Source organism: Cibotium barometz, chromosome 24 (assembly GCF_041138505.1).
Source record: "Cibotium barometz isolate CiBa-2024 chromosome 24, ASM4113850v1, whole genome shotgun sequence".
Lineage (NCBI taxonomy): Eukaryota > Viridiplantae > Streptophyta > Polypodiopsida > Cyatheales > Cibotiaceae > Cibotium > Cibotium barometz.
The window spans coordinates 46,920,261-46,934,662 of NC_141069.1; the positions used below are offsets into that span (position 1 = coordinate 46,920,261).

The following is a 14,402-nucleotide window of genomic DNA, read 5'->3' on the forward strand; positions in this document are numbered from 1 at the left end:
TCTTTTGATGAATATTGGAGACAAGTCTATTGATGTTCATCCTACGGTTTCAAAGGAGACTGCTACTACGGATCTTGATATCTATGTTGATCTTCCTATTGAACTTGAGCACGATGCAAATCATGTATATGATGATGATCTTGAAACCTTTAATCACGTATTGGTTGTTTGTGAAGATCCGTCAACTTATGCAGAAGCTATGTCCTCAAAATTTTACACAATTGTCAATGGCAATGTGGTTTTGGATAATGTCGAGGAAGAGATGAAGAGCCACATCCGCGAGCTTTGCCACATTGTCTTTGCAAATGACTTTATGACTTTATGTCCAAAGTTGGATAAAGACAAGAAAGATAGATTCATAAATCAAATCAAGGATGAGTAGAAGCCGGCCGCCAGCGGTAGTGATGTCGTCCCCATAAGGTGGATAAAGGACCACATGGTGGACGTCATGACATTGGCGCACGGGGAGATGTGACTAGGAGAGTGAAGGCAGGGGGTGGGAAGCCTTGGTACATGATCATCGAGGATTGGAATGAGAAGAGGCAAAAGTATGCTCAAAATCCCCAACGCTACAGGTAACAAGAGGATGCGACCAAAGCCTGAATGGAGAGCATAGGAAGCTCTCACCTTTGAAGCGGCAGTTGGGACGCATTCCATGTCTACTTTGTAAGTATCAACATTTATCTTGTATGTTTCATTTGATGTTATGTCTACTTTGTAAGTATCAATGATTATCTTGTTGTTTTGGTACTTTTAGAATCAAGTGGTTGGTCGGCCGGCAACGGGAGAAGAGGAGGACATTGCTGCCATAACATATACTTTCTTTTGGAGAAGCTTGAGCGAGAAGGTACCAACCTCAATTGGGGGTGCATTGTAGATATGGTAAGTGTGGCAAGCCTTAATCTTATGATTTGTATACTTGCTTTGCCTTGTCATAGTGTGATGAAAGAAATGAGGAGGATGGACAAAATGTAGTGGGGGCAATTGAGGAAAATAAAGGTGATCAAAATGAGGGTGAGAATACTCAAGGTGGCGATAATGAGGACGAAGGTGAGAATACTGAGGATACTGGGAGAGAGATAGAGGGGGAAGAGAACACACATCCACTAGAGGATCAAGAAGAAACTGTTGTCACAATCCAAACTGAAGGAAGCAGGGCAGAAAAAAAATAAGGTTGATATTTTTGGGAAGATTCTTGAGACATCTACTCCACAAGCCTTCTTAGATAGGATAGGAGTCCAATTTAGGTCTCCACCTCCACGTGTTCCTCTCTGTAGGATGATCTAGACGGAGGCAATCCGAAAGGTTTCTCCCTCAACAGATAAGTCTCTTACACTCGAAGCTTCAAAAAATTAGGTGGGTACATTGAGAGCATGGGAGCTTTCACATTATCAATTATGGACTTGGAAGGGGAGGCCATTGACACAAGAGAGGGAGGAATCTTGGGATGAGCATTGGAGGACTGTGAATCAACAATTTGAGGAATCTCTTGCACTTGACCCCAATTGGGGTTCGTACTTGAGCCGAAAAATGGTGCATATTCTTGATGGTAATAATCGACACAATGCTTGGATGGACTGCATTTCTACGGGTGAGTTCTCATTGGGATGTTATAGTTTCTTATGCTTCTTTGTCCTTCCTAATTTTGGGTTTTATTACAGGGTTTCAAGGGGATTTGTCCATGCATTGTTGTGTTCTCTGTAAATTTTATGTGTTCGAGCGGAGGGATGTGGGTGAGCTTATGTTTTCATTGTCCAGGTTGAACAAGTAAGTTAATTTGTTATCAGAGTCTCCTTCTATGTCAAGTAAGTTGTTTGTACTCAAGAATATTAACATATTTTTTCTTTGTTTTGTAGGACGCATGATTATGCATTTGTGCCACATTTGGTGATCGTCTATTTCAACTAAGAAGATTAGGAGAGTCCGACCTAACAACTCTCATGGCACATTTGGACAATGAGGACAAGCTGTGGGTTGAGAGAGAGATGCAGAGTGCATCTGCCAGAGGAAGGCCTAGTTGGCTTCATTTGCCAATCCAGATTATGACTTGGCTCTTGTTCAAGGACGAGATGGAGCAAAAAATTGATGAGGCATCAAATGGACCACTTGCCGAGTCTACTAGGGAGAATGTGACTCGAAAGATAGAAGTTCTCTATAGAGGAAAAACATCAAAATATGCAAGGATTGCTGATCCCTCCAACGGTGAGGCCTTTTGGTGTGCGGTGCTCTCCCTCCCATGGCACCCGTCAACCAATCATGTGGCCATAGAGGAAAAGCTCAATATGATAGGTTCTGCATGCATCAGAGACATAGATAAGGCTCACATTGTCAAGCTATTGGACAACTCTGAGGCTGCAGTGCGATCACTTGAGGGTATGCCAAATGATAAGACAAAGGTTAGGGAATTGGTTCACATGTACTCCTACTGGCTTCACATCACGGAGCTAGGTTTGAGAATCCAAAATGATATTAAAAATGCCGATCGAGTCAGGTTGCCAGGTGAGAGCCGATTCACCTCTTTTGTTGTTCTATGTAGAAGAAAGTACTTCAAAAGGGCTTTCAAAGCGCACGAAGGAAGCATAAAATTTAGCCATGATATTGACCATCAACCAGGCCTACAAAGTGCCGCACGGCGAGTCGTTTTTACAGGTTTTCCTACAACATAACCCAGATATTCCTTGTTAAAAAACATGCATACTTCTTTCTGTGTGTTGTTTTATCATTTGGGCTTTGGCTTGCAGATGGTTGCTTTCTGAAATTGAGGAGCACCAATTGGATATTTTACCCCCTCTTGCTAGTGTGTGGCTTTGTGTTAACAATCAATCTTATATGTATGCCGATTTGAAGCTTGGAAGAGTAAGTGATTGAATTTGTCATATTGAATCCATGATTGAGAAACATGTTCATATTGAGGGTGAGTTGTGTTTACCCATGTTTGTCATTGAACAGGCCATGTCAAGCATGGAGTCTTGTTTCTGCCCATGGTGGTGGTTGGACCTTGAAAGAAACCATGTGCCTAAGGAGGAGCTTGATCTGTATCGCCAACATAAGTCTATATTGGAGCTTCGTAGTAGCCAACAGATTGATCATAATGAGGCCACATCCACATCACATGCAACATCGATTGCATCGGATTCTTTTCGTAAGTCATTGCCACTGAATTTAGGGAGTGAAATAGTGAATCGTGCATTGGAGGTGAATCGAGCAATGGAGGCAAATAGGGAGCAGAGTCAACAAACAGACATCCAATAGTAGTGCAGGTAGGATACAACCAACTGACATCATAACCAAGACATTGCAAGCTCCAGGTATGTGAACTTCCTATCTCATCTCTATCGTGATCCGATTGTTTTGACTTAAGACTATGTGTGTTAAATGTCAAAAACCTGTCTATAGGAACCATTTATGCCTTCAATGTCAGTATTGAGGACCTTGCAGCTACTTTTGTGAACATGGAGGATGCATCCTCATTGGGAAAGCAAGTGCTTGACGCCATGAATGTTATTTGCACTGTAGGGAATGTCAAGAGTAGAGGGTCCGATTACTATGTGGAGTTGATATTTGCAGACTTCCCCTCAAATATCATCATTGGAGGTTGTGTTGCAAACAAGGTTCCATATTGGAATAAGATTGGGGATGGCATGTATGACTCTACTTTTAAAGTTTTGTCTCTCGGATCGAGGCTTCTTTACATGCCTTTACACTATGGAAGAAGGAGTGACCATTGAGCAGGTTGCGCAGAGCGTTGGGTTTGGCATTTATCATAGACAGGTTGTGAGGTGTACTCCACCTATTGGGAAGAAGATGGGGCAAATGATTACTACCTAGGTATTGGTGTTGTTCTCTTTGTGCAAATCTTCTTTGTCCCATTTAAGGTGAAAATGCATGAACAACCAATGTGTCTTTGCTTGTAGGTCACTTGTCTAATATTGGTTGTTTTTGTTCGCTCAACATCTCCTGCTACAAGCTTTGTGATGCATGGGGATCAACTAAGGGATTTGGCACTAGGTGATGATCTTGATGTAGGGCAAGATCTTATCTTTGACATGTATGTATGCATTCAAATCAAGATAGAGTTTAAAATGATTTTCGGTGATCTTTATGGCATATGATTAATGGTTTGTGTGAGTTTTCAAGAGTGCCATCGGAGGATCTGGTGAAGAGAAAGGGTAGACCATGGCGGGGCGGTTGTCAAAGAGGTCAGCGGCTTAGCAAATACATCGTCTCCGTCTTCAGTCGTCCTGGGGACACGATTTTGGATTTGTTTGCTGGCACTGGAACTCTTGGGCTAGTGGCAGCATTTATGGATCGCAATGTCATAATGTTAGACAAGGATGAGCGCATCTATGATCACCTGTTAGAACCATACTCAGCAAAGGTATGCATGTTGAAAAGATAAATATGTTAGTAGAGAATAATTTTGTATTGATAAAGCTTATTTTCTTTTCTTTCTGTCTCTTGCAGTTATGATGAGGATGTCCACATCAGAATGCCATTAGAGATAGTCTTTTTTTAAATTGAGACAATCATTTTTTGGGACTATTGGAAGTAATGTTTTGATGGATGTTATGCTTGTGAATGTTTTTTACAATAGCATGTAGCTGATTGTTGGACAATTTTTATTTGGATTATAAAATTTTTAAATCCTATGGTTATGGTTTCTAAAGAGTATTATAATGTTGTGTCAGTGGTATGGCTAATTAAAATTGGTGTGCATTTTAATGGCTTGATTTCTATGCTCTCTCGTCACTGTGGTTTCCATGTGGTTGCAACAATAGTTTGTTTCTATTAGTAGCTCAATGACCAATTCAACGTCTTTTTAGCGAGCCAAGTAGTATGAGTTTTGTAGTGATTTTTTATATCCGCACCATTCATTTGAAAATGTTTTATTTGCAATAGTCATTTTTAAACTTTTTTAGTCTTCTTTGTTCTATTCATTATAGAGTTGCACTATGGTTTCACTCTTCTCTTTAACATTACATGCTCCCTTAACATCATACCATGCCCCTACTTGCTCACTTTCACAAGGACTTTATTTCAACTCCTTACACCACCTGTCCTAATAGAGATGGAATCCTAAACTCGTTTATCAAGGCTCTTCTTTGAGCCACTAGACCCTCCATTCACATATTAATGCCCTGCTTCTGTTGAAATGTTAGGCATACCAAGGGACTGATTAAGCTTCTCTTTACCTTTATGTGATGCACTTTTGTTAAACCTATAGGACTAATTTTTTAACGTAGCGTGTCACTCATGGTCTATCCTGCTAGACGACTGTCTTGGTCCACCCAATGACTACGATTTTAACTTGTATTCAATGCAACCACACCTGCTCTTGTGCAGCATCAGCCCCAGTCGACCAACTTCTCATCTCATCAAAGATATCCTTTCTCATCCTTATCTCACATATGATAGGGTTATAACATGTGTACCTCTTTAGCTCAAGGGTGTAAGTAATTATGAACACACATTTTTCATCCTTTGGATCCAACTTTGTAATATCTCAAGTGTGATAGGGTTATAACATATGTACCCCTTTCTCTCCACTAAGTAACCAATGAAAACACATTTTCCATCCTTTGGATCCAACTTTGTAACATCTCATGTGTGATAGGGTTAAAACATTTGTATCCCTTTTGCTCTCAAAGGAGTAACCAATGAACATACTTTTTTCATCCTTTGGATATAATTTTCTACATATATCATCAAGAATGTGTACATATACAATGTCTCCAAACACTTTTAACCGTGAAAATTTTGGTTTTTTACAAGTATATGTCTCCTATCACACCATGCACTACTATTGTGTGGTTCCTGTTCATAATTCATGTTCATAATGTAAACTATAGTCGCTACTACTTCAACCCAATAATGGTGAGGTATACTCTTATCAATGCATGAGAAACCTCTAGAATGTGTATATTCTTCCTCTCAATAATACCATTTTTTTGTAGAGTGTACTTGCATGTGAGTTGCCTCTAAATTTTATGCTTTCTCAAGAACTTACATTGAACGCATTAGAGCACTCTCCCCCTCCATTTGACCTTAGGCACTTAACGTGCAAGCCTATTTGTGGAGTGTACCTACATGTGAATCGCCTCTCAATTCCATGCTTTCTCAAGTACTCACTAAACCCATTGGCACTTAACTTACATGCCTACTTATAAGCTAACATTTTGAAATTGAGTAAACACTTTACTTTTACCTTCCATGAAATATATGAAGATACATTGGAATGACATCCTCCCATTGATTTGTGTTTTTCATAAACATACTTACATTCCTATCATGTGAAAACACATTCTTTGTTTGCTTCGAATAGACATGCTTCTTGACATTCTTTATGCATTCCATACACCTTAAACTTTGGCAAACTTGTAACAATTTTTGAATTCTACATAGACTTCAATTACTACACATTCACATGACGAATATATTTCTACCAGATGTTTATATCGGCCACAACTCTTGTACCTTGTGCAAACATAGCAACTTTCACCTCAGATACACTTACATCCAAAGTAAATATTTTTCCCATTCCTTTGTAAACCAAATGACAATATTTTGTCCTTTAATTGCCCATTCTTTTGTCCTTCTTGCTTTTTCATTTGTCCATCTTTTGGAAAAACCACTCATGTTTAGTTCTTACAAGTGTTGGTCATCCTCGAGTGATGAAAGTTAATCCTCATTTGATTGATGGGAATCTTTAAAAAAATCTTGCATTAAACAAACCTAACACCATAAGGTTTGCTCAAGAAAATTACTCTCAGGCTATAGCCATACACACGCAGCAATAGCCGTACATAGAGACATGTGTTGATAGCCATGTACTGGAAAAGAATTGGATTCACCATCTTAATGAGGATGTGACATGTGTCCCAAAACAAAAATTAAAACAACCTTGTTTATTTGGATATGCTTCATCTCCTTCCTTCCTTGATCTTCCACAAGGATATTGGTGCTATCTTCCATAAGCATGGTGCTCAATAAAAGCATATGTGTTATCCTCCCTTCTATGTTCTTAAATAATGAAGTTTGTTTTTTCCTATATTCTTCACCATTCCTCCTCTCTAATCCATCTCTTTATTAATATAATATTTCTCTATTAATCTCATTATTATTTTCCTTCTATGCATAAGTCCCTCTCTTATGATTATGTTTGTTTTTTCCTATATTCTTCACCATTCCTCCATCTCTAATCCATCTCTTTATTTATATAATATTTCTCTATTAATCTCATTATTATTTTCCTTCTATGCATAAGTCCCTCTCTTATGATTATGAAATGTGCATCCATCTAGTGAGGGGAAGCATGCATATGAAAGATAGGGTTAGGAATAGAGTCACCCCCATTTTTTTGATCCTTATCTTCTTCTTCACACACTTCTTTTTCTCACGTCTCCTCCTCTTTGATAAGATTAGGGATATTTTATTCTTAGTTTATATTTTCACCTAGCTTTATTAAATGTTTTGTATGAGCTATGCATGATCTTTTATGATCTATGCATAATCTCTCTTATGCTATGAATATAGACAACTAAGTTCATTAAACAAAAACTAGACTAAATTGTTTTTTATGTATTCTATGCTTCTTTGTTTTATGTGTATTCTATGTTTATGCTTATATTGAATGCTTATATGTTTATGTATTCTATGTTTATGCTTATATTGCATGCTTCTATGTTTATGTATTTTTGTTCTATATTGAGGTCTTCCGTCTATCTTGTGCGGCCTTTATATATTTTATCAGTCACCATTCACTATTTAGGGCTGCATCCCTACTCTTTAGCTAGTCAAGTATAATCCAACCCTAAAACGAATGCTTTCATTTATGTTCTATGTTTATGGTTATGGTTCTAAGTTTATGTTTAGTTTATTTTTATGCATAAACTTTATATATGGTTCCTAGGTTATGCTTATGTTATGAACTATGTTTAGATGTAGCCATGGGGTTGGTGTGAATCCACACTGGAGGACGATCTAAACCTAAGCTAGGTATGCATGCCCCCTTATGAAGGGTTCTCGAGCGCCAATCCTATCATACTAGAGGATAGTGTGGGCCTACATAGTGATATAGAGAATGTTTGGGGTTAATTGAGCTATAGATATGGAGCAGAGCACTTGCATTGCTCGAGATTTATCCTCCTATTTGCCACACACTTCTTCTTATCCATAGGCACCTCTTTCTCTTCTTCTTCTCCATAGACACTCTTTGTCTCTTAGCCTTAACCCCACAATATCACCCTTCCCCTCTCACCTCAATTATGGCAACTCCTCTCCTTTTCAGTCCCTTGATAGCCGTATTCGATGCCCCTTCATTCTAGTCCTATCACTACCTATGAGATCACTCTCTCCTCAAATCCTTCTATTTCCCCCTTTAAGACCCCACTCACTTCTGCTCAACATGCCTGTCTTCATGAATACAATGGCTTTTAATGTGGTTTTGATCCCCATCGCCACTTCGGTAGTGGTACTGAAAGTGATTCTTAGAGCCTTCATCATCGTTGTTCTAGTGGTGGGTTGGATCATCTTCACGTAATTGTAGAGATGAGGAGCCCAAGGATGGTTGCATATATTATGGCTTGGATGCTAATGGCACACCTTTCGTTGTTGATGATATGGGGATTAGGTTCTACTCTACCTTCTAACAATTGGTGAGCCAAACTTACAAGGATTCCATCAAAACATGGGGAGAACAAAGGAGTAAAGAATTTATCTATGTGCTCATATGTATATGTTATTTGTAACTTTTTCTGACTTATATGTATATGTTATTCGTAACTCCTTTGGGCTTATATATATATGCTATTCACAACTTTTTTTTGGCATGGACATGTAAATGCTTTCAACTTCATTACAAAAAAACAAATAGGACCAAAACATCTCCCTCATTTTTCCCCTACTTGTTTTACACAGCTATACGCAAGACTATGGGCACAGCTATACAGACAGCTATATCTGCATACGCGTAACTTTCGTGCATAGCTACATCACACAATTATTCACTTTAAATTTCCTTTGTTCTTGCACGGCTCTCTAGACACGGCTACGCATGCCTTCTATTGTCGTGTTTTTTCATGTGCAAAGATATATATTGTAAAAATCCCATATATGTTCTCAATAAATTCTTGGGTATGAATGTTTGGTCTAGCAATGTGGAAATAAAAATGGGCCTCGATTCTTACGTGGCTAACTTATGTATTATTAAAATGCCATTGACCACTGTTTTCGGAGTCAAAATTACTCCTAATTACACTAGCTCAACTATTTTGTTGCTCTACGCAATCATATCTAGGCCTCTGGGGCTTAAATCTAATGCAAATCACTAATGATAATAGGATTTCCCCTTCTAATCTTGTAATAGAATGTCAGTAAATGTTGGTGTCGACAAAATTGGACATGATATCAAAATTGTTGATGTTGACAAAGGCAATGGTCTTGCATATTGGTTATTGACGACGTCATTGTTGTGATTATGCTCTAACAGGGGAGTTTAGGAGGGGTCACTCTATAGAAAATTTGTATATCACGTGTATTCAAGGAGTATATTGAAAATCCCTTTATCTGTGCATTTTGAGTATTAAAATGACCCCTTTTTCTACACAAACCTTTAACTAACCCCTCATTTTTGTAAATTAATCCCCAAAAGCAAGCTAAAAAATACTCTCTTAAACTCACATGATACATTTACATATTTTTGAATGAACCCACCCTCCTTTTTTTTAAAGAAGGTCACTCACTCGAAGAACTTTTCAAAATTCAGCTTTCCTTTAAAAGGGATAAATATTCCATGTGAAGCGTGGCGGATCACAACGGATGACTCCCCGTGAGCGCTAGCTTTTTCTTGTTTCGGCTGACAGTCCGGTTGCAAAAAAGTGTCATGCACATGCGCACACGTGGCATCAATCAGGGCCTGCCATCCAAGGCCTAAATTTGACGCCTGTTTTTCCTGTCGAGGGCCATTTTGCCTGTCAAAAAAGGTAGTTGAAAAAAATTCCTGTCAAGCGACAAGCCTGGGAAAAGAATTTGCCTGTCATAAAAAATTTGGGGTAAAGCAAAAAAGAGGAGAGCTATGCCATTAGAGTGATTTTTGGATTGCACAACTTTGATGATTGTTCACATTTTCTGTCTTTTGTCCGAGGTTTATTGTGATCTAGTGGTTTTTTATTTGATATCTTTTGATGATTAGGGATTTGGCACTGGCAAGATATGCATGAATATGATTTTAAAGAGAGCCTGTCCGTAGGTTATTCTCTATTTTATGTGTCTTCTTTTTATGGTATCTATGTTGATATAAATTTACCTGTCATTTGACAAGAACTTTTTTGTTGAAACCTGCCAAGCGAAAGGGGAAAAAAAAAATTGCCTGTCATAAAAAATTTCATAGGCACCCGTCAAATTTAGGCCCTACTGCCATCACGCCGGTCCCTAGAGATGGGCTTTCCGTTCACATATTCCCCTTCCGTTTGTCTTCATCCAGAACTTGACAGGGGATGAACTCCTAATCAACCCTGCCGGCGTAACTGTGCCGGCTGGCGAGTCAGCTGCGCTACCATGTAATGTTCCAAGACGTGCCCCCTTGACCTGCCAAATGGCCAGAACCTCGCTGCCGTGCCCTCCTCGAGCATGCTCTCAGTCCGTCTAGGCGTTGGAGCCACTTTGATGCCCGTATCGGTGGTTGACTACCTCTATCATAAACATATCTCTTATGTAGTATGTGTTTTCGGTTCTTATGATTGTTCGTATGTTATTGTAGTGATATTGCTTAAGCGCACACTGTGTGCTTATGATTGCTCGTATGTTATTATTGTAATGATATTGCTTAAGCGCACACTGTGTGCTTATGATTGCTCGTATGTTTTTGTAATGATATTGCTCAATTTATCTTGATGTTGTCCTATATAAATGTCAGGGCAGTGTTTTGGTGCCACCTCTGAGAAGATGGTGGATTTCTCAGATGCTGTTTGGCAAGGGCCTTTGCGTACTCATCAGGGGCCTTTACATACTTATGCTCGTCGCCCTTTGGGTTCAGGTGCCCAGCAACAAACCAGTATTGAGAGGTCGGGAGGCCAACTTTCTCAGGGTACAGGGGCTCTTGGGATGGATAGAGTAGAACGCTATCCTATTAGAAGTCGCCTAACAAAAGAAGCACAACAACAATTGCCTCTTGTGTTTGGTTCGAAGGGTGAGGTCATCTCGCCATGGGATGGTCATTACCCTTCGGCACGTGCTCAGGAACTCCAAGGGCAGTCTGAGATCACAAATACCATGTCTAAAAATGCAATGCTTCAAAAGGTTCGTGATTTGGCAGATTGTCCTGGGCTTAGTACACGGCCTTGTTGATTCCTTTTCTGGGAAGGCTTATGAAAATTGTACAATGGAATGTAAAGGGTATTTCTTCGCGCCAAAAGCAGTTCAGGCTTTGGCGTATAACTTTTTGTCATGGTTGGGATGTTTTGTGTGCAGTTGAACATAAGCAGCATAAGTTGGCTAGCAAAGCCTATGTATATAAGGGGTTTCATGTTTTCTACAGCGGACATCCTGCTTCGCAATCAGGTGGTATGTTTGCTGTTCGTTCACAGTTTCAGCCTTCTCTTGTGATTCAAGATGTTCATGGAAGATTTCTAGTGATACAGATTGTTTGGGATAATACGCCTTTATGGTTGTTAGGGGTGTATGCTCCAAATAATGCTCGTGCACGCCGTTTGCTGTGGAATGACTTGTGTGCTCTTTCAATCTCTCATCCTAGCTTTGTGATGGGAGACTTTAATATGTGTGTCTTCAAGGAGCAAGCCACGTCTCTTCATTCTGTAATGGATGGCCCGGAGAGAATGGCGTAGGAAGCTTTTGCAGCAAGGTCGCTAAAACAAGACATGTGGTCTTGGTTGCATCCAGATGAAAGGGGTTACACTTATGCCTCACAACAGTTTCGGGGCACTTATGCTAAATTGGATAGGATGTATATTTTACATCAAGATCTCTTTTTGCCAGAGGTTCTTACTATGATGGTTGATCAGCAACAACAGGTTTTAATTTGTCGGATCATTGGCCGCTTGTGTTTGAAATGATCTATCATCCTGTGGATGCATATAAAGGCTTGTTGGGACGCTTGCCTTTGCGCTTAAATCACACTTTTTTGGAGCATGAAGTTTTTGATGTTTATATGCGTTAGTTGATACGACATTTCTCCACAAGAGTGTCCATGGCTGATTATCATGCTTGGCCAGTGTTCCTTACCAACACTCGAAAATTAGCACGGCATTATGGTCTTACTAATGCCTCTATACAAAAACAGCATGTGGCTCTTCTTGAGTCGCTTTTAAAGAGCTTGCAGGCGTTCATGTTTACTGACTCTATGGATGCTGAAGTTGTGGATGCCATAGAATGGCTAAAAAAGGAGCTATCTAGGGTGTAGGAAGCACAATATGTTCGCTTTAAACTACTTGCACGTCTTGATGCTTTGCGGGATGCTAGCTGTCAATCTCATCGCTTCTATGATAAGTTGCATCAAAAACATATGCGTGAGAATATTGTTAGGCTGATGGATGCCCAAGGCAACCTTGTTACTCAACCTTCTGAGGTTATTCAGCATTGCATCAGGTTTTATGAAGATTTGCTTGCCCCTCGAGAGGATGTCTCGCCGGCTGTCCTGGCTACAAGGGAGTCATTGTTTGCTGAAGTACGATATCAAGTTGACCCTCATATGGCGGTTCAGCTTGATGCTCCTGTTACTCAAGGGGAAGTGGAAGCTCCAAACTTCCCATGAGAAAGAGCCCTGGTTGGGATGGTTTGACAAATGAGTTTTTCCGAAAATATGCTAATAAGCTTGCAGAGCCTTTGATGCTTATTTGTCAAAGGGTTTGGGATGAGGGATATATGCCTGCCGATTGGAAGTTGGGCATACTTCGTTTGTTGCCCAAAGTCCCTTCGCCTACTTCTTTGGCTCAATGGCACCCGATCTCACTTATGGGTATTATGTATAAAATCTTTACAAAGATTTTTGCCAATCGCTTGCAGAAGGTGCTTCCTACTCTTATTCATCCATATCAATATGGATTTGTGCATGACAGGAATATTTTACATAATATTCTTAATGTTCAAATTGGAGTGGATTATGCCAAGGCAAAGAAGCAAGAGATTGTGATGGTGCAGCTGGATCTTGAAAAAGCTTTTGATCATGTCAGCTGGTCTTTCCTTTCTCAGTTAATGACAGCCATGGGCTTTGGTCCCAAAATGGCTAATTTGGTGCATTTACTTGGCTCTGGCTCTATCACGCATATTATGCTCAATTCAGGGCTGTCCTCTAGCCCTCTTTTCTTTGCCATTGCCACTCATCCTATGTTATCTCGCCTAGATGCTATGGCATCGCATGGTGAAGTGGTTGGTTTGCATCTCCCTCATGGCAAGCAATTGGTTGCTCAAGCCCTTGCGAATGACACTTTTATGTTTCTCAGGGCCGAAAAAGCCAATATAGATTGAGCAATGGAAGCTTGGAATAATTTTGCATTGGCTTCTGGGCTGAAAATAAATTTAACAAAATCAGCCCTCATTGTATGCACGGAATTTGATCTTGAGGCATTAGGGTGGCAAGGCCGTGTGGTGCATACAGGAGACATTGGGAAGGGAGCAAGCAAAGGCCGTGTGATACTAATAGGGTGATCTTAGCTAGTTGGTACTTGGAAGGTGAGGCCATTCCTTGGTGGACCCAGTGGGCTCATGCCCACACCAGATTAGGTATGGCAACTTATGTTTGGGAGACGAGTTTGTCCGCGACCTTAAGCAGCGGTTCTATCGTCCCATTAACTTAAGCGACTCGAAGACGAGTTTAGGGGAGCGCGTCAGAACGCGCAACCAGTCCTTCAGTTTTCCAATAAAATTTTAAATTTATGTTTGCAATTGGGCTTATTTGATATGGACAAGAAAGGGCAATTCCTTTATGGCCTTGACACGCAAATCCAATGGGAGGTGCGTATGTTTAGGCCAGCCATCCTTTCGAAGGGTCATGACCATAGGCAAGTTTGATGCTTGAGTTGCAGATACACGCAATGGAGATTTGACAACGTGAAGACGATGCCATGCGACACATGGAACATGAGCGATACCTTGCGAATTTGGACGCAAGACTGACACCAACCGCTTCCTCAAATCATTTTCCTGAGAAAATGATTTGGACGCAAGACTGACACCAACTGCTTCCTCAATTCATTTTCCCGAGAAAATGAATTTCAGTAAGTATAATGGTAAACTCGACCCCACAACTCTTTATTCATGGTTGCATCAATTTGAAGCTTACTTTGCCGTAGTTCGAAAAAGTGATACTGACAGGGTGATCTTAGCTAGTTGGTACTTGTTGGAAGGTGAGGCCATTTCTTGGTGGACCCAGTGGGCTCATGCCCACACCA

At 40.1% G+C, this 14,402-nt stretch overlaps 1 long non-coding RNA gene across 1 annotated transcript; it reads left to right on the forward strand.

Moving 5' to 3' along the window:
* The first annotated feature begins 707 nt into the window (after nucleotides 1-707).
* LOC147625380 (uncharacterized) lies at nucleotides 708-2,111 on the forward strand. The gene is made up of 3 exons (XR_015268964.1): nucleotides 708-882; nucleotides 1,662-1,767; nucleotides 1,857-2,111. It is a non-coding gene; the product is annotated as an uncharacterized LOC147625380 (long non-coding RNA).
* Nucleotides 2,112-14,402: the final 12,291 nt, after the last annotated feature.